An 11,248-nucleotide genomic window follows, 5' to 3' on the forward strand; every position below is an offset into this window, starting at 1 on the left:
ATGTTATTGAATCTTTTAGAGAGCATCACATGAAGAGAAAGGTTGCCTGGTTTCCACCACCGTGTGAGTGCATGTATATTGACCTTTGACTGGTACCACTCACGTTTAAGACCTGTGTGTTAATCTGTCCTGTCACCATGAGTTAGGGTCTTATCTTATGAGCACTGGAAACTATGAGCTCTATCAGAGGAATACCTCAAAGGTGTGTGTCTCTGTGTGTGGGTGTGTGTGTGCGTGTGTGTGTGTGTGTGTGTTTTTGACTCTGAAACGGAGACAGTCAGAGGTGGGTAAAGTGGCAAAAAAAAAAACACGAGTACTGTTAAAATATATGTAAAAAGTTTTTCTCCAAATAATTACTTGATAAGAGTATTGAGTGGAAAAAACTACTAAAGTACTGAGTAACTAGTAACTTCCCTTCGAAAGTATTTGTGAGTAAGTGGATCTTGTTACTAGTTACTATCAAACTGTCTTTATGCCATCTAGTAATTATAATTCAGAAAGAATAACGTACTCATTTCGTCGTTTTAAAAAACTCAAAACATTTAAACTGCATTCATGATTGTGCTTTTGCTGATGAAAAAGAAAGTAAGCGACCCTCACTCAATCACACTTTCACTCACACACTCACACGTACACGACGCGCGCGCGCGCACACACGCCCAAAGATGTCCAAAACTGAAGCTCACTCGTAAACAGATTGGCCAACACTACGTGGTGTTTATGCCAAGGCGAGCGCAACCATCGCATATTTTGCGTGCGTGCGCGCGCACAGACACACGCGTGCGTTCGCAGCACCTTAACCATTTCGTTTCTCGAGGCTGTTTTGTTGTTCTTGCTGAAAAAGAAGAGAACAGGCTTAACTTCAAAAACTGACAATTCTCTCGTGAAGGTGCACGCTAAATGCAAACTCGCAGTTCCCACACTCGTGGGGCAGCCGGAAGTACATCATCATCATCATCATCATCATCATCATCATCTGAAAAGACGCTCTTCCAAAATTGTCGTCGCTCCCTCACTGATGAGATTTGAGTGTTATTTGTCTATTCGATTGTTCCCTCGCTCTTTCGCGGTTGGCTTCTTGTTGCTTCCGTCTATCGGCGAGTTTTCATGAGTGAGCCTAACGTCATCTATTGCACGTTCCTCTCGCTATTTAGTGGCTTTTCTTGCTCTTGGTCTTTCATCACGTCTTCGTGTCGCCACCAAGTGCACGGCAGACCCAAGACAAAGCTGAGGGGGTGTTTTCAAACGCGCAATTCTTTTTCTTTGAAGTTTAGTTTGACAGTACGAGAGCTGGGCACTTGACCCTTTTTTGCCGGTCAGCCGTCAGTCCTCCGGCTGCGATCTCAGCACCATTCTGGTCTCGACCCTCGGCCTTATTCATAAAAATTTCAGTCTCGGACCCCGTTCCTCTACCCCCCCCCCAATAAAAAACACAACAACAAAAAAAAAACAACGCTTCAGTGCCGCGGGACAGATGCTATGGGCAGCAGTTTATTTAAAGATCATCACCTGGATAATTTACTATTCATATTCGCTTACTGTATTATTGTGGAAAGTGTTTTGTCAAACTGAAGTTGGTTAACGTCTCCTTCATCTTCTTCTTCTCCACGAACGTGCCGAATGCAAGTAAGTCCGCGCAGTTGGTGGTGGCGCTTTTGACGCGTTCTGAGGCAATTTTTGTCATTTGCTCTCCCAAGTCAAAACCCAAAAAACGGAAAAAAAATAGCCCCAACAACAGCTGGCACAATTTGTTGCAATTTTGTGAGAAGTAACGCCGTGTAATTGGTCCAAAACGGTTTCGCAGGGTTTTCCCGCTGCAGGAAAACGTGCTTCCGATTTTGTGCAGGTTCCTCCTAAATTCTTGTGACGACACGATGAACGTATGCATCCCGTCTGTGTTTTATCCATTTGGGACAAGTTTGATTTGATTTCACATTCCTACAGTTTTATTGATCAAGATAACACATTTATGAGAAATAAAGCCGTCAAGTGTCTTTTGTTGGCCCATATTTCATGCGGGCCGACTATTGCCGACTTGACAGACTGCGTCTCGCGTTTGCGACCACGTCAGCTGGCCTCACACGCTCATCGTGGCGACTGATGGCATCATTTTGCAAGTGCGCCGCACCACTTGGGGGATCTTGCGTCAAGTTACGCTAAATTTCTTTGATTTGCTCCATAAGTGGGGTGCTTAACGCCATTATTTGGTTTCTCTGGGGGCCACTTAGACAGTAAGAACCCACTGAGAGGAGGAGGAGGAGGGGGGGGGGCGCTGTTATCGCGCTGTAATGGGGTCTTCCTGTCAGGGGGCCCGAGCACTTTCTTGACACAGAGCTTTCATGTGCACTTTTCTTGTGCCGTGTACGTTCGGTGATCAGAAAGTCACTGTGGGCCATTAGTCGTGCGCAGGCGCGCACGTGCGCACGCAAGCGCCGCACATCTGGATATGCTTCTCCTCAAACACTCACACCTACGAACGCTGTGACCTTTCCACACAGTGCGAGCACTTTGAGGTCAAAGCTGATGTGGACTTTCTGCAGGTAGACGCGAACGCCAACCCGTCAAACGCATTTTCGTTCCAAAACTTTTCTGGTGCAGAGCAATTGAAATTCCAAATGGCACTCACTCGATTTATTTGGCAATTTGTGCGCGTCGGCCACACATAAAGTGGAAATAATTGAAGAAAATCATTTGGCACACGACAGAGAAGCGAGAGACAGAAGTTAGCAAGCTGGCAGATTGGAATCATTGACAAAAAAGTCCAAATCTAAAAAGGAAATGAGGAAAAAATGAAGACGTTCTCTCTGCCGTGTCGGCTGAAGACACTGAAACCACGCCCAACTTAAATTTCAAGTGTGAAGATGATTTTGCAATCCAATTTTTCGTGGAAAAATGGATGCCAAGTCATCCAGAATATTTGGTATGCTTTCATTTATAGTAAGCAGACGCTCGAGTGCTGAAATGTTTGCCTTAAAGCTCGTGGGATGAGCCTATCTTATGTTTTTTATGATTATTTTTTTTTTTGTGAGACAATGAGGCTCTCTAAAGCGGGCCCGGCAGAGCGAAGCTGTCCACAGCTGACAACAAGGAGCTTTTAAAATAGACGATATTTTGCCTTTCTCTTTGTGACGAGCACTTACTTACGGCTGACAACGAGGCACTCTAAAGTGGCCTCGACTAACTGAAGGGAAGAGGAATTTTCTGGGCGAAGAGGTGAGCTTGCCAGCAAACTTGCACGTCACATTTGCGCCTGTTGCGAATGAAGGGCGCTCCATTTTCACCAAATAGGGAAGGGGCGACTCATGCGAGGCTCAAGTGCGTCACTGGGCGCAGTTTAAGTCATGTGAGAAAAAAAAAACACAAAAACTCAACTAGTGGAAATCTATTTGAGCTCCACAATGTGCAGCCGATTGTGTCGTCCACATTTCAAGAGCAACGATCTCTGAATTTGCTTCAGAGGATCTTTAACTCACGCCACTCCGAAAAATTTTATCAACAACAAATTTGGAATCCGAGATAGCTTTATGTGACCCGAAATGCTTTTTTGATGTTTTTTGTTTTAACTTTGACCCGCACACGCTTGCACAATACCGATTTTACCATGCACTGTATTTATTGCTACAAGGATTTCAAGAAAGAAAAAGAAACAAAACAAACAAAAAAAAACTGTAACCTAACCCTTCATTCATAAACATGACAAAATATGCAACAATATTTTATGCTTATGAATATGCTCAAGAAAAAGTGAGGGATCATCACCAAAACATTGCGCCAGAAAAGTTTAATTGCATGTGAGATGAATAAATGTCCTTAAAATTTGGCAGCATTTGGGAAGATTTTTTATTATTTTTTTTAATGTAGCGGATCGACCGAGAGCCACGACGTCCTTCTTATACTGGCGTTTCCGTTTTAGCGGCGTTTGAAAGCTGCCGTCTCGTCACGTTCTTCCGCACCAAACTCTTCCAACCGCGACTTTCCAAACCGGGCTGGGTGTATCGCGAAGCGTCCAAAAATGTTGCAGCTGAAGCAAATTCCTTCAAATTCAGAGGAATTAAAACAGAGGTCTCGTTGATGAATTCAATGATTATGATGACAATTCTTCTCAGAAGTTTGAACTTTACAAGAGAGTCAATCATTTTGCTCTTTTCAACAATTTGGTTAACTTGGTTCATAACTTTACGAAACAAATTTGCATTCCTATTTTTACTATTCCAGATTATATTTTGGCCCAGATTTCTAATCTGCCCTCTTTTTTTTCTTGAGAACATCAGGTTTTAATAATAAATAAAATTTATATGACACAATCAACCAAAAAATGACAATATCTCAAAAATCGGATGCGCTACAAAAAAGTAAAGACGTTTTTGAAACCAGTGTCAAAAATTGTTTTCTTTTTTTTGGCTCATTTTCTGTCTCCAGGTAGCAGCAACAATGACAGGAAGGCAATTTCCACCTGAGAGGTGCGTCAGCTGACAAAATGAGTGCGCGTGGTGCGTTTTCTTTGCAAGCTGTGTGCAGTGAGACAAAGCACAACTGTCAGGCTGTATCTGAATTCCACCTGGAGCTGGTGATAAATTGCCCGGCGGCTGATAGCTTGGAGAAATAACAGACGATCGGAGTAGAGCAAGCACCAGAAGCAGCCGAGCGGCTCCAATGACATCACGCGCACAAGCCAGAAAGTTTTCGTTCCACATTGCAGCCGGCAATCAGAGCGCCAAAGCTTTGCAGCAAAAAAGAAGAATTGCATTTTGAATTCATTCATTCATTTTTTTTAATGAATATGTTCACGTGTGTGTTGTGGCAGGCATCATCGCAATGTAATCAGCGGTAGCCAAAGCATGAATCGCCGGCAGGTCGAGGCATCTGACAGCGGCGGCGCACCCCGCCGGCGAGGCAGCGTCATCAAGTGAAAAAAAAAAAAAAAAGTCCGAGCGCTCGGCGGCCTGCGCTGGAGCATAAGGAGGGCAGACGACGGTGACGGGACCGGTCGCCTCGTCCGCTGCAAAAGTGGGCTCAGCGCGGCGCTCTCCTCCATCGCTCGCTCATCCTCGTGTAGCGTTTGACCTTTTGACGGCGTGCCCGTCCTCGCTACTCATTGGTTCCGCTCAACGTGGGCGCGTGTGCGGCCGATCTCCGTAAATCTCAAGCACGACTGACGTTTGGCGTTCTCCGGTTCCCATTTGCACTCTTCTTTTCTCTCCTTTCTCACTTGCGGCAGAAGCCAACCGGAATTTCTTCAGCTCTTTGCGTTGAAAGCCGGAACCGATACGAAGACCCTCCTCAAAATGATCGACGGACAACCGACTTGCAAGACTTGATGCGAGCGCTCGAAAAAAAATGGTTGGCGTCTTTTCTTGACTTGAAGTTTGCGAGCTGGACCTTTGATGGAGGTCACTTTCCGAGAGCGACCGTGTTCAAATGACACATGTTGCTGGCCGGGGGCGGACATTTTGTGGCCTTTCATCTTCACTATCAGCGAGATCGCTGAAAACACTTCAGTGTGTTTCTCCGTCTGCTCCGGGGCACAAAAGTCGCCATCCAAACGATGAAGGAAGAGGGCGTCTGTTTCAAATTGCCGTGAGAAGATTCGTCCAAAAACATTTCTTCGGTCCTGCAATGTCAACGCTCGATAAAGCGCTCGCCTCACTTTGCCCGCAATTTTTTGAAGGCTGAGCAAAAGCCGAGGACAAGGCTGAGCGCTCGGTCCAATTTGGAAGGGGGGGCAAACGGCCACCGCGGAGGAAGAATTTGGTTCTCGGAAGCACGGGAGCGAACTTTCTCTTGATGGTGAAATTGAGGACGCTTCAAGATAAGCAACGTAAAAGTGCAACCAACACAATTTGCGTCGCGGTTGTCCATCAACCGGACAAGAAAACACAATTTCTCTTTAGTTTTTTTTCTCCACACGGTCAGGTTCTTCAAAAGGATTCAATCAATCGTCTTGGCGGCCGATGAGCGGAACAGTCAACGTCGGTACGATACAACGCGATGACATGAGATCGAACAGAAGAATTCCCGAACGGAAAAGAAAACAGATGGAGACGACTCGATCGAGTGCGGAACCAAAGCGCGTTTGAGGACGTCGTGAGGTCACGGTTGCGCATTTGTAACATGGCGCTCAAATTGCGCTGCGGCGTCCACGTCGAGCTTCACACTTTCAAAAACGAAAAGCGACGGCCGATGTCGAGCTCTCCTTCATCCACTTCTTTTGGATTTCCAGAAAGTCCGTCCTAGCGCCAACATACGGGCAACATTTCATCTTGACAGTCCGGTGCCAAGGACATGCCAGGCTCCGGCAAAGCCGTATTTCAACTGGCCACGAGACGGGCACACTTCAAAAATGCGCTTTTTCAGCACAAAACATTCGCACGGCGAGCTCATCAAACGCATTTCCGTCGCATTCCACGACAAACAAAGGTCGCTTTTCCACATCATCGTGACATGGCTCGCTAGAGGAATATTACTCCGAGTTATTGAAGTGCGGCCGATCCCACCCGGGCTGAAATGGAGACAGATGCTTTAACGCGGCGGGAAATTGAAGACGAGCGGGATCTTCACGGGGCTTCTCGCAGACATGACCGCTGGCCAGGATGAGCGAGCGTTGACCTCGCTGACATCCAAACTAAAGTGACGCCACTCTCCACAAAAGGAAAAGCCGTTTTTGCCGTCAACTGGAGTTTACTGCCGCATTTTTCAACTTTGACATCTTTTAAGTCGGATTCTGACACGAAAACGTCTTTGGTACAGTCGGAGAAGAGCTCAAATGCCGAGCCGGCGCGTCGTCACTCGCGGCGGACGATGACTCAAAAGTTGCAGCGCGAGTCACGCAAATTTGTTTGGACGTAAAAGTCGGGAGAATCTCGTGCATCCTGTTGGCAAACTCAACTTCCTGCGTCTGCATTGAACTTGCAAAACTGACAAATGCAAGATTCCCATACCTCCCAGTGAGCGCGTGCAACGAACCCTCATTTGATTTTTGTTCGCCTGTGGCTAACGGGAGCCAGATGGAGCTCACTGCAGGGAGCTTACTGTCAAAATAGGCGCATATTTCTCTTTTGCACTCGCTTTAATGAGATGCGTGCGTATTGGACACACTTACGCGCTTGCAGTCAACCATTTGTGTCGACAAAAAAGTACAAAAAGTGGCTGCGGGTTTTGCTGACTTTGCCAAAGACGGAATCACATCACGTTGAATGAAAAGGGCGTCACGCTGACGATTCGCAGTTCTTTGGACACGGCCCGTAAAAGAAATTCTGCACATAGAAAACATTCCGGCGGATGATTCGGATGGGGATGGCGCTGCATTCGTGACGGTTGCCTTTGATGCAAAATGCCCTTGCGGGTGGTTATCGGCGAGTTTGTGCGGACGAACGGCAAAGTGGCGGAAAGAGAACGAGCGCGACTCGGTGTTAATTGAAAGCGAATGTGTCTGAGATGGGCCCGGGTCCCACTTGGCTTCCACTTCAAAGGCTGGCCTGCCCTTCTCAAGTGCACCTGCAGCCGCTTAGAACCGGCCCTCATCACTCAGGGCGTGGAGGGACCGCTTCTGCAGCAGAGAGCCCACTTAGCCTTTCTTTGGTGGGTTGGGGGGGCAGGGGGGGGATCTCACACACGCACACACCTTCATCGTGAAACGGCAAGCTAACTACAGAAGCAAGCCGCTTCACGCTCGACACAAAGCAACAAACGTTTCGCTTGACTTTGTGCTTGAGAAATTCAAAGGTCACGAATAAATAAAACGGAGCTGGCGATCAGGCAAAAAAAAAAAAAGTCATCAGGATTAAAGACGCTTCAATGTGTCTGCAAACATGACGCCGCTCAAAGGAATCGTTGGGTGGACCGAGCGGCAACATTTCGAGCAGTAAAGTGAAAACGTACAAGTTGGAGAACGTTCAACGTGTCAACGTCGCCACAACAAGCCCCTTTTGGCAGAATCCCAAAAAAGAAACACAACCTCGGTCGTTCCCTCGCTGCGAGAAGAGGAAACGACTCGGCGCAAACAAAGTCGCCGTCACAAATGACTCGCGAGGTCCCAAAACATGCAAAGAGTTTTCATCAAAAGCCAACACCGCAAACCAGACAAACACTCACACGCCCATCGCAGTTGCTTCATGTTCATGTCAAGTCAGTCGGCCAAAACAGAAATATCGGAGCTTCAAAATGGCCGCCTGATGATGAAGATGATGACAGAAGCAAAGTTGCGGTCCGGGCGACGTGGCGTGCCGAGTCATAAATCGGGAAACGTCACCCCGCGCGCAAGATTTCTGGGCCGTCACGTCGTCTTGTCCTTTTCGGTATCGGATGTCGACGAGGCCAAGCGCGTCTCAAGTGTCCTTTTGATCTCGTCCGTGCGTGCGTGTCAATGTGACCGGCATGACGGCGTACTCGGACCGCCTCGTAAGCGTTTTATGAGCGTCGCCCGACATTTCAGGACACTCTCAAAGCGCGACGGGACTTTCAAAAGGATTTTTGGGACGGTGCCCGTGAAGATTTTGGTTTTGCAATCGTATGGATTGGAAATCGAAAGCGTCCAGTCGAGACGCTCGTGTTCGTTTAAAAGATTTCACACACAAAAAAAAGTGATGTAGGATGCTCTCAAGACGCTTTGCACGAACTTTGTCACCTCGAAAGTGAAAGTGAGCCCACCGACCGTTTTTGCCGCACGTCAAAGCAAAACTCAAACTTTCAGGTCGCAGAACCTCATCGGCGAGTCGCCGCAAGCTTCAGGACTGGCACGGCCGCCGTGTGTCGGCACATCGAAAGTTGCCTCGCAATAAATGATGACCGATCTGTCGCTCGTGTTCACGCACGCACAGCGACCGACTCGCGCGTTTGAGGCTCGTCTGTCTCGAGAGGACAAAATATTTTTAGGCTTTGTGTTCTGTTGCCACCTTTGCCGCTGCAAGTGGCGCCGTCCCGAGACACAATCGGATCTTGGTGGCGATTCAACACAGAATTGGTTCTGCTTTAGGATTACGCACATCCAAATCTTAAATTTGGGAAATATCTTTTAAGACGCCAGTGAGGAAAAAAAAAATGGAGAACGTTTGAAGCCGATCGGCGTAACGCCAAAAACAAATCTTTGTCTGAGCATCGATGAGGACACAACTTTAAAAAGATATGCGACATCAATAATGATCCGTTCATAAGAAAGAACAGACGTTTCCTGACGTGTCGTTTACAAAGTTCGCCGGAGGGCCAAAAGAGGAAATGCAAATGTCGCGCACGGAAAAGTTCAATTGAAATGTTGTCTTGTACTGTCGAGGATTGGAAAAATGAGAAGTCGGAGCCTCCGGAACCTGAGGCCCAATTTGAATATTTGGCGGCCGCTCTCGTGACTCTCGACACACCTGACGAGCGTCATCATCACGCTCGTGCCGAGCGATCGTTCGATCATTCGGGTGTGTTCCGGGAAAACACGCGAGGGAGCGGGCTGGGTGGCGCCGTCACTCGAGGGAGGCCGCGCCCCCGAACGACACTTGTTACCGCACGTCTACCATTTGAACGCGACATGTCGGACCAACGCAATCGAGGAAACTTTTCCTTGCCGTATTGTAAGCGCGGCTCATTCAAGTGGTTCGTTTGGCCCGATGCAAGTTGATTGCAACATATGCTCCGGCAACAATACAAAAGCCGACCAGAATTCCATCCGCGGCGGGATTGGTATCGTCACGTTTTCTTGCCTAAAGCGCCTCGGCCTTTGCTCAACGTTCTGCTGCTTTGAATGCAACAAAAGTGAAAATGTTCCTCGCCACATCTTTGGTCCAAACAAATCCTTCTCGACAAAACCAACCTGCAAAATGCGGCCATCTAAACTTCGACAACCATGCCCTCAATCTGAAAAGTCCACCGCAACCTTTTTGAGCCGCCTGGTTAATGTAATGAGGAACTTTCTTTTTTTTTCGTAACGCAGAACGAAGACGGCAGCGTTACGCCGGATGAGTCACTCGTGTGTTGGCATGACGACCGCCTCCATCCCAAAAATGAAGCCAGACCCGGCTTACAGGAAACTCCGCCCCAGCTTCACCAAGCCAAGCGACCAGAATGCATTGCCATCTCATCTCAAGACCGCCTGAGCGAGGGCAGCCCTCCTTTAAGCCCCCCCCATGGGGAACTTTACGGGGCCAGAAATTCTACTCGCCAGAACTTGTCGAGAAGGTTGCCGTCTTTATTCTGCGTATGCCAGAGCTGGGCGGTCGCCCATTTTTGGGGTGGGGGGTACAAAATGTTCATTTTAAAGGCTTCAATTAACAAAGGCCGGAGGTTGACGTTAGTCCGGCCCCCGAATCGGCCCTCGTGCGCGTGTGATGAACTTACTCGTGGAAACGGGCAAACGGCCACAATTGCCTCCCGACGCGTCGTTAGCGCCACGAGCAACTGTTCAGCGCATTTGAAAAAGTCAATTAGCCAGCTAAGGAGGTTTAAATAATTATTTGCCACGAGCGTCCGTCCTGCGGCGGCGTCATGCACGGATGCGTTTTTTATTTCTTTTTTGAATTTTTATGAAGAAGGCCCTTGCAAGAGGCTGGCTCCAAACTGACGGCAAGGTGCACTTGAGCGCCTCGGGACAACTCGAAACGCGTTTGGACACCTGCCGGTCAAGATCCAAACACGCAACGACTCTGCAAGATGACGACGAAACGGCATTCCCAAGACATTTTTCATGAAATGGCGGTCGGCAAGCCGCAAATTCAAATAGTTTCAATTCCAGTCGCCGTTTTCCTGATTTGTTTGCTCGTTTTCGTTTCGGCGCAACCATCGACGGGATTATTCATCCGATGTGACAATTTCAAGTGGCCGTTCGCTGCCAAGCATGTAAGCGCAGTTATTTGCGTGTGAGTGGTTTTTAGTCGAAAGCTGTCTCAGCGAACGGTCTCGTACGCATGTGGTTCACATTTAAAAGATTGCGCTGCTCCAATGGACGAAGTGGCTCCGTTCTCTGGCCAAGACTTTTTTTTGTGGTGCGTTCGGTTGCTACAAAAGCTGCAGGCATCATAAGTCATAAAAAAAAAAGTCAGAAGTTCCTTTATCGGCAGCTTCCATTCTTATTGACTGATTGAACATCGGTTCAGAATGGGAAGTCCAGAATGATGACGTCATAACGTCAAAATCTAAAATGTGAGTTTGAGCACAGAACTACTTTGGATCACCACGTATCGGGACGACTGAGGTGACTTGTGTGACTTGTGTGATTTGCTGCAGAGTTGTTTGGGGCAGAACATTGAAAAGAAGATGAACCGAGAGTCAC

The 11,248-nt window shown here is 47.8% G+C and overlaps 1 protein-coding gene across 1 annotated transcript in view; it reads right to left on the minus strand.

The window, feature by feature from the left end:
- The window catches only part of aurkaip1 (aurora kinase A interacting protein 1), a 36,987-nt gene that overhangs the window by 4,481 nt on the left and 21,258 nt on the right, over window positions 1-11,248 (minus strand). The window lies entirely within an intron of this gene.

The sequence above is a fragment of the Idiotropiscis lumnitzeri genome, chromosome 3 (assembly GCF_059441095.1).
Source record: "Idiotropiscis lumnitzeri isolate Australia: NSW breed Sydney's pygmy pipehorse chromosome 3, RoL_Ilum_1.0, whole genome shotgun sequence".
In the NCBI taxonomy this organism is placed as follows: Eukaryota; Metazoa; Chordata; class Actinopteri; order Syngnathiformes; family Syngnathidae; genus Idiotropiscis; species Idiotropiscis lumnitzeri.